At 34.9% G+C, this 18,118-nt stretch overlaps 1 long non-coding RNA gene across 1 annotated transcript; it reads left to right on the top strand.

Moving 5' to 3' along the window:
• Positions 1–8,768: 8,768 nt before the first annotated feature.
• LOC136043924 (uncharacterized) lies at positions 8,769–13,615 on the top strand. The gene is made up of 2 exons (XR_010621751.1): positions 8,769–8,980; positions 13,439–13,615. It is a non-coding gene; the product is annotated as an uncharacterized LOC136043924 (long non-coding RNA).
• The last annotated feature ends 4,503 nt before the right edge of the window (positions 13,616–18,118 follow it).

Genomic DNA, 18,118 nt, shown 5'->3' with positions numbered 1-18,118 from the left:
GCCACATAGAAGATAGAAAGTCACACTGAATTTCGTCCGTATATCAGTATGATCAAATAGTTTAACTAGTTCTTTCCAGTATTCTTGATTGGTATGGGGATATTGTTTTCGTGATACTTAAATCAGAGGGCTTTAACTTCACAGCAATTAGGGATTCATTTGAGAATTTGTCATTGAAGATCTTGGCCGTTTCAAAAGGCTTAACTTTTCTTTTTTTTTCTTTTTTTTTGCTTGAAACATTGAAAAACAGTGAATTATTGCCAATATCAAACAGTTCGTGGTAACGAACTGTAGTAAGGAGCGACCCAGCTCAATAGTAACCAAAACTCTAAAAATGGAATTTTTATACCAAAAGCTACATCAAAAGAATTATATTTTAATGCTGATTTTACATATATAAGTTTCATCAAGTTTAGTCTTACCCATCAAAAGTTACGAGCCTGAAAAAAATTACCTTATTTTAGAGAACAGGGGGAAACACCCCCTAAAAGTCTTTGGATGTTAACGAAAATCACACCATCAGATTCAGCGTATCAGAAAACCCTATTGTAGAAGTTTCAAGCTCCTATCTAAAAAAAAATGTGGAATTTTGTATTTTTGCCAGAAGGCAGATCACGGATGCGAGTTTTTTTTTCCCAGGGGTGATCTTATCAGATTCAGATTATCAGATTATCAGATTCAGATTATCAGATTATCAGATTCAGCGTATCAGAGAACCTTATTGTAGAAGTTTCAAGCTCCTATCTACAAAAATGTGGAATTTTGCATTTTTTGCCAGAAGACAGATCACGGATGCAAGTTTATTTGTTTTTTTTTTTTTGTTTGTTTTTTTTCCAAGGGGTGATTGTATCGACGGAGTGGTCCTAGAATGTCGCGAAGATCTCATTCTAACGGAAATTAAAAGTTCTAGTGCTCTTTTCAAGTGACCAAAAAAATTGGAGGGCACCTAGGCCCCCTCCCACGCTAATTATTTTCCCAAAGTCAACGGATCAAAATTCTGAGATAGCCATTTTATTCAACGTAGTCAAAAAACCTTATAACTATGTATTCTGGGACGACTTACTCCCCCACAGTCCCCATGGGAGGAGCTACAGGTTACAAACTTTGACCAGTGCTTACATATGGTAATGGTTATTTGGAAGTGTAAAGACGTTTTCAGGGGGATTTTTCTGTTGGGGGAGGGGTTGAGAAGAGGGAGATATGTTGGGGGAACTTTCCATCAAAGAATTTGTCATGGGGGAAGAAAATTTCCATGAAGGGAGCGCAGGATTTTCTAGCATTATTAAAAAAAAAACAATGAAAAAATAAATATGAAAAAGTTTTTTCAACTGGAAGTAAGGAGCAGCATTAAAACTTAAAACGAACAGAAATTATTACGCATATGAGGGGCTCACCTCCTTCTAATACCTCGCTCTTTACGCTAACGTACTTTTAGTAATTTCAACTATTTATTCTACGGCTTTTGTGATTCAGGGGTCATTCTTAATGAATTGGGACAAAATTTAAGCTTTAGTGTAAAGAGCGAGGTACTGATGAGGGGTTAAACCCCTTCATATATGTAATGAAAACATGAGAATACAAAAGTTCGTTACGTAAGCTAATTTATAAGTTAATTATATCTGTACGTAATCCCAGTGTACCCAATTGTTCAGTTTGGGACGGGGGTCAGCGGCGTGACTCTGTAAGCTTAGCCAGAGTCGACCCTGCTCTAAATGGGTACCTGGAGAAATCTGGGTAAGGTAAACAGGAAGGGTGTTCGAAAGCACAGGATGGTTCGCCCCCAACCCCCCGTTGCACTTCCTGGCTGAAGGAACAAGAAAGGGAGATCAGCACCGCCGATAGGGACTGTAAAGTATAATGCCGTATCCTTTTTTTTATATCTTTTGCGAATAAAAACATTCGTAAAAAATTCAAAGTTCTAGTTGCCTTTTTAAGTAACCAAGAAATCGGAGGGTAGCTAGGCTTCCTCCCCCGCTCCTTTTTTTCTCAAAATCATTCGATCAAAACTATGAGAAAGCCATTTAGCCAAAAAATAAAAATGCAAATTTCGTTTTAATTATTCCTCTGCGGAGAGCCAAAATAAAAACATTCATTGATTCAAAAACGTTCAGAAATTATATATAAAAAAAAGCAAAAAAGTTTTTTTTAACTGAAAGTAAGGAGCGACATTAAAATTAAAACGAGCAGAAATTATTTCGTATCTGAAAGGGGCTGCTTCCTCATCAACACCCCGTTCTTCACGCTAAAGTTTTTTACTGTTTTAAAAAGTAGAGTTGAGAGAAAGAGTCAAACTTTAGCGTAAAGAGCGGGGCGTTGATGAGGAAGCAGCTCCTTTCATATACGAAGTAATTTCTGTTCGTTTTAAGTTTTAATGTCGCTCCTTACTTTCAGTTAAAAAAAACTTGTTTTTTTTTATTTTATACTAAACAATCTACTTTAGTTAGTTCCTTCCAGTAGTCGATTTGAAAAGAAATTCCACAAAAGAAGCTTTTTCTAAGAAAAGTTAAGAGCTTCATTAAGCCAAATATGAGCAGAAATGAAGTTAAATATCTTCCAAGTGTAAAACTACCAAAAATCAATATCAATAAATAAATGAAACTCAAAACGAACAGAAATTACAATAAATAGCCGAGTCAAACTCAAAACGAGAAAAAATAACATGAATAGGGCTGACATCCCCCATGCCTTTTCTAGACCAGAACATAATTTTCTCTTTACTGAAATGCAAATTACTGAAGTGCTTGTACTAGTAGTATTAGGATGCAAATATTTCCTTTCGGTTGGTTCAACATCCAACACAACAACCCCTGTTAGTTTCAACTTCACACACCAAACTCTTCCTAAGATACTGCTGTTACGCACTTTTGACAACCTGCATAAAGACGGTGTTTTGTGATTAAGTTCAAATCCCCCTCCCCCAAAAAAAACTTTAAAAATTTCACCTTTTTACCCTTAGGCATAGTTGTAGTAGTATTGGTGTTGCTGCTATTAGTACTAATTGTAATAGCAGTAGTCATAGTAGTCGCAGCAGTATTAACGTATTGCCTTTTGGTCAGTTGAACATCCCCCTCATCAGGTCCCAGAAGTTTCAGCTTAATACGATTAGCCAATGCTATGATATTGTGATATGTCTTTTAATAACTTCTTTGCTCATATACTTCTTGAAATTTTCATCTCAATGCTCGTAGCCTTACAAGAAGTTGCAATGGAAGTAGTAATATTAGCAGTAGTAGTAATAGTAGTAGCGTGCACATATTACCTTTTAGTCAGATTCCCCTTTAAGCATTCTCTGAAAGATCCAAACTTAATACCCAAATCCATTCTTGAGATGCGCTCTTTTGACATTGTACGTGCACATAGCATCTTTTGATATGGTTCAAATTTCTCAAAATTGTAAACGGAGTAGTGTGGTAGTAGTATTGGTAGCATGCAATTATTGCCTTTTTGATCATCTCCCTTATCATTTCCGTAAAGTTCCAAATTAATGTACCCACTCTTTCCTGAGTTACTCCATTTTGACAATCCGTATGTACATAGCTTGTTGTCATTTAGTTCAACATTGACTGACAGGCTCGCCTGAATTCCCCTCATCTTTTTGGAAGGCAAAGTTCAAAATACATACGTTTGTCAATAACATATACTGTATTTAAACAATGAATGCCCTGAGGACTGTGGGGAGGTTGACATCCCCAAAGACATAATTACTGGATCTTTCAACAATGCTGAACAAAATAGCTTCTTAAAATTTTGATCGGATGGGATTTGGGGATTGATGGGCGTGGGGGTATGTCTGCCCTCTATTCACTTTTGACTCTTAAAAAGGGCAGTAGAACTTCCAATTTCCAATCAAATAAGCCTCGTCCGTTGCTAAGTTTGTACGATCATTCTTTCCATAAAAACCTCATATGCCCCTGGGCATAACTTACAATCCTTGCCCCTGGGTTCTTTTCACCCTGAAAACATCGTTATGTGCTCTTTGACTATTGTGAAAAAAGTGGCTATCTCACAATCTCAATCGGAAGCGTTTGGGGAAAAGAGGATGTTAGAAGGGGGGCTAGTTGCTCTCTGTCACCTTTGACTTTTAAAAGAGAACTAGAACTGTAAATTTACCCTTGCCCCAGACTCTAAGGGGTTGTGTCAACCCCTGATACCTTGTTATGCTATCTTTGTACTTTTTTTGAATAAATGGCAATCTCAAAATTTCTATCAGACGCATTTCGGAAAAATACAACGCGTGGGGGGTAGCTGCCCTCTGATCAATTTGAACCTTGCAAAGGGTACTAGAACTTCTGACTACCTGTCCAAGGAGTCCCTCCGAAGTTTATACGAGCACCCTTTCTATAAAAACCTTATATACCCCCAGGGCACAACTTACAACCCTTGCCCTCTAGGCTTACGGGGGGGGGGGGTTTCTATTCTCAAAGACATAATTGCTGGACCTTTAAATAACGCTGAACATAATGGATATCTCAAATTTGATTGGATATCTTTGGGGAAATGATGGGCGTGAGAGGGGGGCTGATTGCCCTCCAATCACTTTTGACAGTTAAAAAGGGCACTAGCTCTTTTAAATGCCAATCGAATGAGCCCCTTTTTAAGTTTCTAGAAAACTCCTTTTATACTAAGTGCCCTGGTCTTAAGAAAAAAGCAATTCAATGTGCCCATGTCGCTTTTTACTTAGGCAGTGCTCTTGCGCTGCCTTTGATCTTGATTAGTTTGGGATTTTTGGATTCATTGTGGAATGTGTTGTTGAAGGTCTTGGCCCCAGACAAGCTAAACTTGTCTCTATAACGCCGCTTTCCATAAACCTGAAAAATTGGAAAGTTTGTTAACGGTACTAAAAATGTTGTTAAGGTCTTGTTCAACAAAACTATTGGTCATTGGAAATGTTTCCTAAGTGTTCAAATTTTGTTGGAAATTTTATTACTATTCCAACATTTTGAATTTTAAGCCAAAAACTGAAAAAGGCGAACACTACAAATCAATTTACAATTATTGATGCACTCAATTTAACCAAAAATCAGGGATGGGTTTTATGGGGGATAGTAGCTGACATCATATCTTGGTTAGGGATGATTTGGAGAACAACTTAAAATTTAATTCAAAAGTAAAGTTTCTTTAAAGTAAGGAGCAAAACTGAAACTTCAAACAAAAATAAATTATTTCGCTTATGAGGGGCCTCCTCATCAGTCCCTTACTTTTTACGATGAGGTTTGACTTTTTGTCCCAAATCCTTAAGAACGACTACTCAAACACAAAGGCCGTTGAATTGGAATAAGAAGTATTTTTAAATCATAAAAACTTTACTTACCATTAAAGAATACACGATAGCCAAAACGAACAGAAATTAAATAAACAGCCATAGGAAACAAATATACAATAAGTTCTAACATAAATGAATAAATAAATATTAAAACGTTAAAGCTTAGATTGAATCTGCAAATCAAGCTTTAATCAAACAAAAATCACTTCAAGCAAGAATTTCGCTACTGTCCGTATAAATCCTTTTGTGTTATTTGCGTATTATCAAACAGTTCGTGGTAACGAACTGTAGTAAGGAGCGACCCGGCTCAATAGTAACCAAAAGTCTAAAAAATGGAATTTTGGTACCAATAGCTACATCAAAAGAATCGCATTTTAATGCTGATTTTAAATATATAAGTTAATTTAAACATGAAGTTTAATCTTACCCATCAAAAGTTACGAGCCTGAGAAAATTTGCGTTATTTTAGAAAATAGAGGGAAACACCCCCTAAAAGTCATCGAATCTTAACGAAAATCACACCATAAGATTCAGCGTATCAGAGAACATTACTGTAGAAGTTTCAAGCTCCTATCTACAAAAATGTGGAAATTTATATTTTTTGCCAGAAGGCAGATCACGGATGCGTGTTTATTTGTTTTTTTTTGTTTTGTTTTTTTCCCAGGGGTGATCGTATCGACCCAGTTATCCTAGAATGTTGCGAGAGGGCTCATTCTAACGGAAATGAAAAGTTCTAGTGCCCTTTTTAAGCGACCAGAAAAATTGGAGGGCACCTAGGCCCCCTCCCACGCTAATTATTTTCCCAAAGTCAACGGATCAAAATTTTGAGATAGCCATTTTATTCAGCGTAGTCGAAATACCTTATAACTATGTCTTTGGGGACGACTTACTCCCCCACAGTCCCCGTGGGAGGGGTTACAAGTTCAAAACTTTGACCAGTGCTTACATATAGTAATGGTTATTGGGAAGTGTACAGGCGTTTTCAGGAGAATTTTTTGGTTGGAGGCAGGGGTTGAGAAGAGGGGAATATGCTGGGGGAACTTTCCATCGGGGAATTTGTCATGGGGAAGAAAATTTCCATGAAGGGAGAGCAGGATTTACTAGCATTACTTAAAAAAAAAAACAATCAAAAAGTTTTTTTTCAGCTGGAAGTAAGCAGTAGCATTAAAACTTAAAATGAACAGAAATTATTACCCATATGAGGGGCACACCTCCTCTTAATACCTCGCTCTTTACGCCAAAGTATTTTTAGTAATTTCAACTATTTATTCTGCGGCTTTAGTGATTCAGGGGTCATTCTTAATGAATTGGGACAAAATTTAAGCTTTAGTGTAAAGAGCGAGGTACTGACGAGGGGACGAACCCCCTCATATATGTAATAAAAACATAAGAATACACAAGTTCTTTAAGTAAGCTAATTTATAAGTTACGTATATCTTTTACTTATAAAAAGATTCGTAAAAAATTAAAAGTTCTAGTTGCCTTTTTAATTAACCGAAAATCGGAGGGCAACTAGGCTTCCTCCCCCGCTTTTTTTTCTCAAAACCATTCAATCAAAATTATGAGAAAGCCATTTGGCCAAAAAAAAAAATAAATATACAAACTTCGTTTTAATTATTCCTCTGCGGAGAGCCAAAATCAAAACATGCATTGATTCAAAAACGTTCAGAAATTAAATAAAAAAAACAAGTTTTTTAAATGAAAGTAAGGAGCGACATTAAAACTTAAAACGAACAGAAATTACTCCGTATATGAAAGGGGCTTTTCCTTCTCAACGCCCCGCTCTTTACGCTAAAGTTTGACTCTTTCTCTTAACTCTACATTTTAAAACAGTAAAAAACTTTAGCGTAAAGAGCGGGGCGTTGAGACGGAAAAGCCCCTTTTATATACGGAGTAATCTCTGTTCGTTTTAAGTTTTAATGTCGCTCCTTACTTTCATTTAAAAAACTTGTTTTTTTATTTAATTAAAAACTGAATGCGTCGTGAAGAGTCGTTGGAAAGAACTAATAAAATTAAATTGAATATAACGATTTTAACTGCTGAAATCTCAGCAATTTAAGATTTTATTTAACTACAATTTTATTTTTATTTTCAGTGTTGCAAATGTAAAGGAAAATATTTGTAATATAATTCGTTTTCAACATGAAAGTTTTTTTAACATCAAAATTTCATCAAAGTATCAAAACATTAAAGTGATGCTTTTTTTCAAAATTAAAGTTTCAAAGTTCAACATTCCCTTCAACATTCCTTGAAAGTAGGCTCAGATAGATGTGGTAGCTTTCGAAGCATGCCCCCTTTTCCCAATAATCAGCCTTGTATATAAACAATGCACAACTTATATAACATGCAACCCTTGCCTCAGGGGCTTTGGGGGTCAAGACATCCCAGGAAGTATAGTTTTTTGACTTTTGACTGTTTTGAACAAGATAGCTACTCCAAACTTTTGGTCAGATATTTTTGGAGATATCTCAATTTTAAAACGGACAAATTGGACCATCTTACCCCGGGGGTTATGGGGGTATTGCATACCTCCAAAAAAGGCATAGTTACTAGACTTTTTGAAGCAGAAGTGTGTGGGTGCTTTTTGGCACTTGGGATGTTTTTTTTTATGTGATGGACTATAGCTCGTATATATGGCGCCTGAATTTTTAGTTCACTGCCAAATGAGTCTTTTCCCACTTTTTTACGCTTTTGGTAAATTGAATGCGATGTGTCTTGTGAGTCACTTGTTTTCCTTTTTTACAAGAAAATCTGTTATAGCTGAAGCTTTTTTATGACTCCATTTTTAAATTTGTTTTTTGTTATGAAGCGGACATTTTGATTTTTTAAACCGAATACGCCTAAACCATTATTATCTATGAAATAATGCCTTCTAAAAGAAAAAAAAAGAAATCACCCTCTTGAACTTTAGCAGGGGAAATGCAATAGGGCAACTTTTATTCAATTAAACTTTTCTTTGAACCTCAAATGAACCAAAATATGTGAAAAAAAAAACAAAAAAAAACGGTGAACCAACGAAATCTTTGGTGTTTTTTTTTTTTTTTTTTTATTCATTCACTGTTAAAGAAATATTAAAATTTTTAAAGCAAAAAAACGTTCATCAGTGTTACTGCCACTGGAATACAACTGTGACTAAAGGAAAGCAACGGCTTCTATTCAAAAATTCGGTGTCAACGGTATCAATGGTAACAAGAGTATCAATGGTATATCCTATTAGTCACCAAAAAACACCACTGACTAAAGAAGAACAACGGCTCAAAATTTTAGGAAAACGAAACATATAATAAACATCTAAACGTTTTTTCTGGAAATTTAGCAAAACGAAAACACCCAAAATAATGATGATTTCGTTGATAATGACGTTAAAAAATAACACAACATCATACCGCAATCAAAATCAACAAGTTTTCCGATGAAAAAGACTTACTACGGACACACCCCGTAAATCAGTTATTCAACTATAGAACTATTAATTATAATAGTTCTATAGTTAAAACCGTTTAATTGCGTAATAAAAATAAACAAGCCAACCCGACACGCCCTTAGAGTCATTGCTCTCCCGATCCTACCAAGATTTCGGACTTGGAAATGCAAAAGATAGTGAAGAACGTGTATAATGAAACCCAAAGGGATGTTATGCAGTAAGGAAGAAGCAAACTTTAAACAAAAAGCTCATTTCTAGTACTGAGTTCTAAGCAAAGGGAGATGACTGAAAACGTAAGACAGTCTTTAAACACGATTATTATATCATAAAAGGAGGGTACTATAGCTGAAATTTGCGTCAATTCAAAACGGAACGCACCCATAAGGGCTGGGTGCCCACCCCTTCCCGAAACGCTGAGTTCTTTTAATTTTTGGGCAATTTTTATTCAAATCATTAAGAATTTTTTTGCTATTTGGCCCTCAATTTTCTTATATTATTGCCCGCTCCCTAAAAGGTATATATATATATATATATATATATATATATATATATATATATATATATATATATATATATATATATATATATATATATATATATATATATATATATATATATATATATATATATATATATATATATATATATATATATATATATATATATATATATATATATATATATATATATATATATATATATATATATATATAATGAAACTATCTTAACCCAGAAGGCATAGAAGTTCGAGTCTGCAGCACAGCAGGTCATGACGGGTTTCAAGTCATTTCTAATGCCTTAACCGAAAGAGACCATCATGATGGACTTCCTGCAATTGTTGAAGACACGCCAGAAGTTATTGCAGCGAGAAATGCTCATCTGAAATTTTTTGAAGAAGCAGAAAATAGCATTAGGCACAAAGAACGATACTAGAGTCATTGCGTATTTATTAACTAACTTTTTTTTTATGAGGCACACGATATTTCCTCAAAATAAATAATTTTACCAAAACCTAGGACCTTTATCTGTAAACTTTTATTTTATTCTAGGGATAGTATTACCAAGAAGGAGCTTAAGATAGACAAAAAGGATCCCAGAAACTGAATTTTGAACGCCTCATGAAATAAGTTGTTTCTAATGCTAAAGTGTACTTTATAAAACAAGCAATTGTACTCCACAATCACAGTGGACAATTTGATAAAATGTGTCGATAATTCCACATCCTTATCTATCTAATAAGCTATTTAAGAAGAGAAAAAGACCTCACAGTTAGTTGCTTGAATAATATCAAATAGTTTATTGTAACGAACAATAAGTAAGGAGCGACTCAGCTCAATAGTAACCAAAACTCTAAAAAAGGAATTTTTATAACAATAGATGCAACAAAAGAATGGGCTTTTTATGCTGATTACATATATAAAATTCTCTAAGTTAAATGTTATCCATCAAAATCTTCGAGCTAGAGAAAATTTGGGTGATTTTCGAAACAAACATCCCAAATAAGACATTGGGAAAGGAAAAGCTCCTTTCATAAACAGAATAATTTCAGCTCACTTTAAGTTTTAATGTTGCTTCTTATTTTAAGTTGAATATTTTTATTTATCAAACAGTTCGTTATAACAAATAGAAGTAACGAGTGATGCGGCTCAACAGTAACCTAATCTCTAAAACACGGAACTTTCATATCAAACGCAGGCTATCAAACAGTTTGTGGTAACTGTAGTAATGGTAACTGTGGTAACTATCAAACTGTAGTAAGGAGCGACCCGGCTCAATAGTAAACGAAGCTCTAAAAAACAGTAATGGTTATTGGGAAGTGTACAGGCGTTCTCAGAAGAATTTTTTTGGTTTGGGGGGAGGGTTGAGGGGAGGGGGATACGTGGGAGGATCTTTCCTTGGAGGAATATGTCATGGGGGAAGAAAAATTCAATGAAAAGGGCGCAGGATTTTCTAGCATTACTATAAAAAAAACAACGAAAAAATAAACATGAAAACGTTTTTTCAGTTGAAAGTAAGGAGTAGCATTGAAACTTAAAACGAACAGAGATTATTACGCATATGAGGGGTTCTAAAAATACTTTAGCATAAAGAGCGAGGTGTTTAGGAGGAGAAAAATGCCTCGCTCTTTATGCTAAAGTATTTTTAGTAATTTCAACTATTTATTCTACGGCCTTTCTGATTCAGGGGTTATTCTTAAAGAATTGGGACAAAAGTTAAGATTTAGTGTAAAGAGCGAGGTATTAACGAGGGTACAAACCCCCTCGTATACATAATAAAAATATAAGAATATAAAAGTTTCTAACGTAAGTTAATTCTTAAGTTACGTATATTTTTTAATAATAAAAACGTTCGTTAAAAATTAAAAGTTCTAGTTGCCTTTTTAAGTAACCGAAAAATTGGAGGGCAACTATGCTTCCTTCCCCACCTCTTATTTCTCAAAATCGTCTGATCAAAACTAAGAGAAAGCCATTTAGCCAAAAAAGAATTAATATACAAATTTCATTTTAATAACTTATGTGCGGAGAGCCAAAATCAAACATGCATTAATTCAAAAACGTTCAGAAATTAAATTAAAAAAAACTAGTTTTTTTAACTGAAAGTAAGGAGTGACATTAAAACTTAGAACGAACAGAAATTACTCAGTATATGAAATGGGTTGTCCCCTCCGCAATCCCTCGCTCTTTACGCTAAAGTTTGACTCTTTGCCACAATTCTACTTTTTAAAACAATTAAAAGCTTTAGCGTAAAGAGCGAGGGATTGCGGAGGGGACAACCCATTTCATATACGGAGTAATTTCTGTTCGTTTTAAGTTTTAATTTCGCTCCTTACTTTCAGTTAAAAAAACTATTTTTTTTATTTAATATATCAAAGGAATTGGCTTATTATGCTGATTCTAAATATATATGGTCCATTAAGTTTAGTGTTACCCACAAAAAGCTGCAATCCTAAGAAAATTTGCCTGATTTAAAAAAAATGGAATACACACCTCGAAAAGTAAAGGAATATTAATGAAAAATTTACCATCAGATTCAGCATATCTGAGGACCCTACTGTAAAAGTTCCAAGCTCCCATTTGCAAAGTTTGTGGAATTTTGTATTTTTTTTTTTTTGCCGAAAGAAAGATTGCGACTACGTGTTTATTTGTTTTTTTTCTTTTCCCCAGGGGTGTTTTTCAACATGGTTGAAAAACCGAGTAACTGTGTCCTTGGGAATAATATGACCCCCAAAGCCCCTGTGGAAAGGTTTCAGTCAAAAGATTTCCCCTTTGTTTATGTATATTATTTATTAATGGTAAGTATACAGACTTTTTCCGGGTGGTTGCATTTTTTGCAGGGTGCCTTTCCACGGGGTACTTTGTAGTGGGGAGGGAAATTACACTGAGGGATTCGACAGAACTCCTATGCGGAATCATATTTATTTGTCTTATTTTCTCTTTTCCCGCCCCATTTTGCATATGAAGATGTTCCGGGGGAGTTGTACGAGAGCTATTTTCAGCCTGTTTGTATTTCCGGGAAAAAAAATTCCACGGAAGATGGAAATTTTTGGAATTCCTAGGAAAACAATCTAGAAATTAAAGTCTTTTTAAAATGAAAGTCTACCAAGGAGAATTTTTCAGGCTGAGTCGTCCGCAAGAAATTTTTGGGGAAGGGACATTATCAGCGAGGATGGAATTTTACAGAAGGAATTCTATGGGGAATTTTCACTTAATGGCTTCCTGCAAGGGTAGGGAATTTTTCATCAACGGTGAGCCACGATTTACCGGCATTATTTGAAAAACGATCAGAAATTAGATTAGAAAAAAAGAAGTTTTTTAAAACTGAAAATAACGTGCATCATTAAAAGTAGAGACGAGTTGAAATTATTCCTTATATGGAGGGGTTGTCCTTCTCAATACCTTGCTCTTTACACTAAAGTTTGACAGCTTGTCCCAATTTTTTCAGAACAGCTCCTGAACACAAGGGCCGTCTAACTAGAATACTAGGCTTTTTTATAGGTCCTAGATCCTTTGGCATAAATAGCAAGGTATTGAGGGGGGGGCCTTTATATGTGGAATAATTTCTGCTTATTTTGAGTTTTAATGTTGCTCCTTACTTTCAGTTAAAAATAACTTGTTTTTATTAAATTAGGTTTAAGATCCACTCGATGAAATAAAAGATACGTTTTTAAAAAGAAGTTGGTGAGGCATTACAACTTTTTACTCTTGATTACTAAATTCAAGCAAAACATAAATAAACAAAAAGAAGAGGTTCACAGTAACGGATACTAATTAAATTTACTAATGCGCTGTCCTATTCGAATTAGAATAAAATGACCCGATCTGATCTTAAGTATTAAGTAAAAGAGTTTCAACAGATGCTATTAAGAATGAAGTAAAAACAGGTTATGAAGGGAGTTTAAGTATTTTTAAGTGTTTAATTGATTGAAACATCTTAGTAAAACGATGAGTTATAACTTAGTTCATGAATGCGATGGAAAATATAGGGTTCAAATATATTGAAATGGTGGTACCTCGAATGTAGCCATACTTATACTCAATACTTAATATGCGATGGCTATACAAGACATAATTTGAATATAATTTGTACACAATTTGCATTTTATAGATGAAGAATACATTTTAAATTTTTTCACTTTTTTGACTTTAATAAATCGAGGATTATCCAGATTTTAAGGAAGAAATATCAGCATATGGGTATTTAACTGACAATTCAAATTGGTTTGTGTTTTAATTTTGTTTTCTTTTTTTCAGAAAAGTGCAAATTATGTTCTGATCCTCGGAAGATACGGGGAGCGTCTACCCTACTCATGTTAATTTCTGCTCGGTTTGAGCTTGACTATTCATTGTACCTTCTGTTCGTTTCGGGTTTTATTTATTTTTTGACGGTGCTTTGTGGTGATTTTACGCTTGAAAAATTATTTGACTTTATTTCTGTTCATTTTTGGTTTAATGTAGTTCTTTACTTTTCTTTCAAAAACTTATTCGGTGAAAAAAAAATCTTAATTAATTTCTGCTCGTTTTTTATTGACAGTCTTTTTTATGGAAAAAGAAGCCAATATTTTAAACTTTTTCAATTTTTCTTTGAGAAACCATTACTGGACTTGCTATTTGTAAGTTGGAGAAAATTTTTAAACAATTTTTAATAACATACACCCTTCTGAAAATTTGGACACACATAGTATTGTTTAACTTAGTTAAATACCTGCTCAAGTTGACCTGAAAAAAAAAACTTAATCTTCATCCCAAACCATTGCATCTATGCTCATTGACAACCTGGATACACTTACACTCTTTTGATTTAGTTCAAATGTAAGAGCAGAAGGTGTAATAGCAGTAGCCGTGAAATTTTCAACTTTATACCCTCAATCGTTCTTGGGTTATTGCTGAGGTGTCTTATCGGCAACCAGCATACGCATACTGCCTTTTGCTTTAGTTTTAAAGCAACATTTAGTTTTAAATTATAATGGGCAAATTGCATGACAGTGGGTTGCTAACGCAAACACTATCCCTGGAAACATAGATGCAGGACACTCCAACTATGCTCAACAAAAAAACAATCCCATAATTTTTATTGGATGTTGTTTGAGAATGAAAGGGCTTGGAAGGAGGGCTGCTGTTTACTTTAAAAAATTGTACTAGACTCGCTAGAGCTTAAATTTCTAATAAACTGACCTCCTTTAAAATTTTCTGTGATGTTGCTATCTATGATAGCGCAGCGCTGCCTATGATATTGCTTATGCTTATATGCCCTTTTGAAACCCTGCATGGATATAGTTTTTCGTTTAACTGAAACTCCCCTAAATGTTCCCTAAAATTTTTACATTATTACCCTTAGTTTCATTCCTTACAGCAATCGTAGCATTAATAGTGCACAAGCAGTACCTTCTGATTACTTTAAAATCCTCCACTTCTTACCATGAAAGGACCAACTTATTCATGTAAGCCGTTCCCGAGATATTGCTGTTACACCCTTTTGAGAATTTGCATGCTCACAGTTTGTTTTGATTTAGTTCAACAACTGTCTAGATATTCTTTGAAAGCTTCACCATAATACCTTTAGCTTGCATAGTAGCAACAGTTATAGTAGTTATGGTAGCATTAGTAACAGCATACACATAGCACCGTTGGTTTCCTTAAACATTCCCCTCAACACACACTGAAATCTTCAACTAACCACAAACCGTTCCTGAAGCACGGCTGAAACGTCCTTTTAACAATCTGTATGTGCATATTGTGTTTCGATTTAGTTCAGTTTTGATTCACTGTTCATCTAAATTTTTGTCTTAATACCCTCGACCTTGGGAGCAGTAGTAGAAGTACCAGCAGCAAGAGTAGTAGTAGCAGATTGCAGCAGTAGAATTAATAGTAGTAACCGTAGCTTTAGCAGTTTAAGTAGCAGTAATAAGAGCAGTAGCAGTAGTTGAAGCAGTAGCATTTGAATGCAAACACTACCTTTTAATTGCCCTGCCCCCTCCAAACAAGCTCTGTAAGTTTCAACTCATCGTACCGAAGCGCTCCTAAGATATTGCTGAAACATCTTTTTAACAACCTGCATACACTCTCGCGTTGTAATTTCGTTTCAATTCCCCCTGAATGTTCCGTGAAAATTTCACCTTCATACCCTTAAGCATCGTTTTAATAATAGTCGCCGTAGTAGTATTAGTAGTACTAGCTGTAGGGCTAGTAGTAGTATTAAACGTAATAGCACTAGTACTAGTAGCAGCAGCAGTATTGCCATATTGCCTTTTGGTCAGTTGATATCGCCGATGTGCCCTTTTGATAACATGTAAATTCATAGTTTTAATTTAGTTCAACTTTTCCCTCAGCACTTCCCGAAAATTTCGTTTTATGTCGCGATTAAATAAAAAAAAACAAGTTTTTTTTTAGATGAAAGTAAGGAGCGACATTAAAACTTAAAACGAACAGAAATTACTTCGTATATGAAAGGGGATGCTTCCTCATCAACGCTCCGCTCTTCACGCTAAAGTTTGACTCTTTCTCTCAACTCTGCTTTTTAAAACAGTAAAAAACTTTAGCGTAAAGAGCGTTGATGAGGAAGCAGCCCCTTTCATATACGAAGTAATTTCTGTTCGTTTTAAGTTTTAATGTCGCTCCTTACTTTCAGCTAAAAAAACTCATTTTTTATTTAATTTCTGAACGTTTTAGAATCAATGCATGTTTTGATTTTAGCTCTCCGCAGAGGAATAATTAAAACGAAATTTGCATATTTTTTTTTTTTGGCTAAATGGCTTTCTCATAGTTTTGATCGAATGATTTTGAGAAAAAAAGGAACGGTGGTGGAAGCCTAGTTGCTCTGCGATTTTTTGGTTACTTAAAAAGGCAACTAGAACTTTTAATTTTTTACGTCTGTTTTTATTCGTAAAAGATAAAAGTAACTTATAAATTAGCTTACGTAAAGAACTTTTGTAATCTCATGCTGTTATTACATATATGAGGGGTATGCTGTTATTACATATATGAGGGGTTCACTCCCTCGTCAGTACCTCGCTCTTTGCACTAAAGATTAAATTTTGTCCCAATTCATTAAGAATGACCCCTGAATCACAAAAGCCATAGAAAAAACAGTTGAAATCACTAAAAATACTTTAGCGTAAAGACTGAGGTATTAGGAGGAGGTGAGCCACTCATATGCGTAATAATTTCTGTTCGTTTTAAGTTTTAATGCTACTCCTTACTTCCAGTTGAAAAAACTTTTCATATTTATTTTTTCATTGTTTTTTTTTTAGATAATGCTAGAAAATCCTGCGTTCCCTTCATGAAAATTTTCTTCCCGAATGACAAATTCCTCGATGGAAAGTTCCCCGAACATATCTCCCTCTTGTCAACCCCTCCCCCAACCAAAAATTCCCCTGAAAACGTCTGTACACCTCCCAATAAGCATTACTATATGTAAGCACTGGTCAAAGTTTGTAACTTGTAGCCCCTCCCAAGGGGACTGTGGGGGAGTAAGTCGTCCCCAAACACATAGTTATAAGGTTTTTTGACTACGCTGAATAAAATGCCTATCTCAGAATTTTGATCCGTTGACTTTGGGAAAACAATTAGCGTGGGAGGGGGCCTAGGTGCCTTCCAATTTTTTTGGTTGCTTAAAAAGGGCACTAGAACTTTCCATTCCCGTTAGAATGAGCCCTCTTGCAATATTCTAGGACCACTGGGTCGATACGATCACCCCTGGGAAAAAAAACAAAAAACAAACAAACAAATAAACACGCATCCGTGATCTGCCTTCTGGCAAAAAATACAAAATTCCACAGTTTTGTAGATAAGAACTTGAAACCTCTACATCAGGGTTCTCTGATACGCTGAATCTGATGATGTGATTTTCGATTAAGATTCTATGACTTTTAGGGGGTGTTTCCCCCTATTTTCCAAAATAAGGCAATTTTTCTCATGCTCGTAACTTTTGATGGGTAAAACTAAACTTGATGAAACTTATATATTTAAAATCAGCATTAAAATGCGATTCTTTTGATGTAGCTATTGGTATCAAAATTCAATTTTTTAGAGTTTTGGTTACTATTGAGCCGTGTCGCTCCTTACTACAGTTCGTTACCACGAACTGTTTGATACATAAAGTAGTTGGAGTAGTTGAGTAGCAGTGGTAGTAGTAATAGAAATAGTAGTAGCAGTAGTTGCTGTTTTTAAAAAGGCAGAGGTAGTAGTATTAGTAATTGTACGCACATATTCCCTTTTGGTCAACTGGTCTTCCCCTTTAAGCATCCTCTGAAAGTTCCCACTTAATACAAAATCCATTCTTGAGAGCCATCCTTCTCAATATTCTCTCAATTTTTTTTACCTTCCTGCGCTTAACCTTAATCATAGTAGTATCATAACCATAGTATAAAAGTAGTAGTTATAGTAGTAGGGCAGTAGTAGTGTTGTATTAGTAGAAATAGTAGCAGTAATAGCAGCAGTATAAATAGCAGTAGTAGCATATACATCTAGCCATCTGGTTAGTCGAATATCCCCCTTATGATGCCCCGGAAGCTTTATCTTGATACGGTAAGATGTTCAAAAATATCGCTGATACGCCCTTGTGCCGATTGATGTACACATCGTATGTTTTGATTTAGCTTAACTTTCCCCTCAACATTTCCTTATATGTTAATTTCAATGCCCCCAGTCTTGGTAGTATTCGTTACAGAAGCAGTAGTTATGGTGGTAGTAGTGATAGTATTAGTAGTGGTGGTAGCAGTAGTAGTAGGAGTAGTGGTTGTTACGTATAAATACTGCCCTTTTGGTAATCATTTCCTGAAAGTTCCAAATTAGTGCTCTCAGTCATTCCTAAGTTATGCCCTTTGACAACCCATTTGTAAATAACGACTTTCGATTAATTGAATACTCCTCTCAGCATTATCTGAAAGGCTCACTTAAATGCCATTCCTCTTTTTGAAACTAAAGGCCAAACTT

The sequence above is a fragment of the Artemia franciscana genome, chromosome 2 (assembly GCF_032884065.1).
Source record: "Artemia franciscana chromosome 2, ASM3288406v1, whole genome shotgun sequence".
Taxonomy (NCBI): Eukaryota; Metazoa; Arthropoda; class Branchiopoda; order Anostraca; family Artemiidae; genus Artemia; species Artemia franciscana.
The sequence above is the reverse complement of the archived record's forward strand: the minus strand, read 5'-3'. Positions and strand labels throughout refer to the sequence as shown.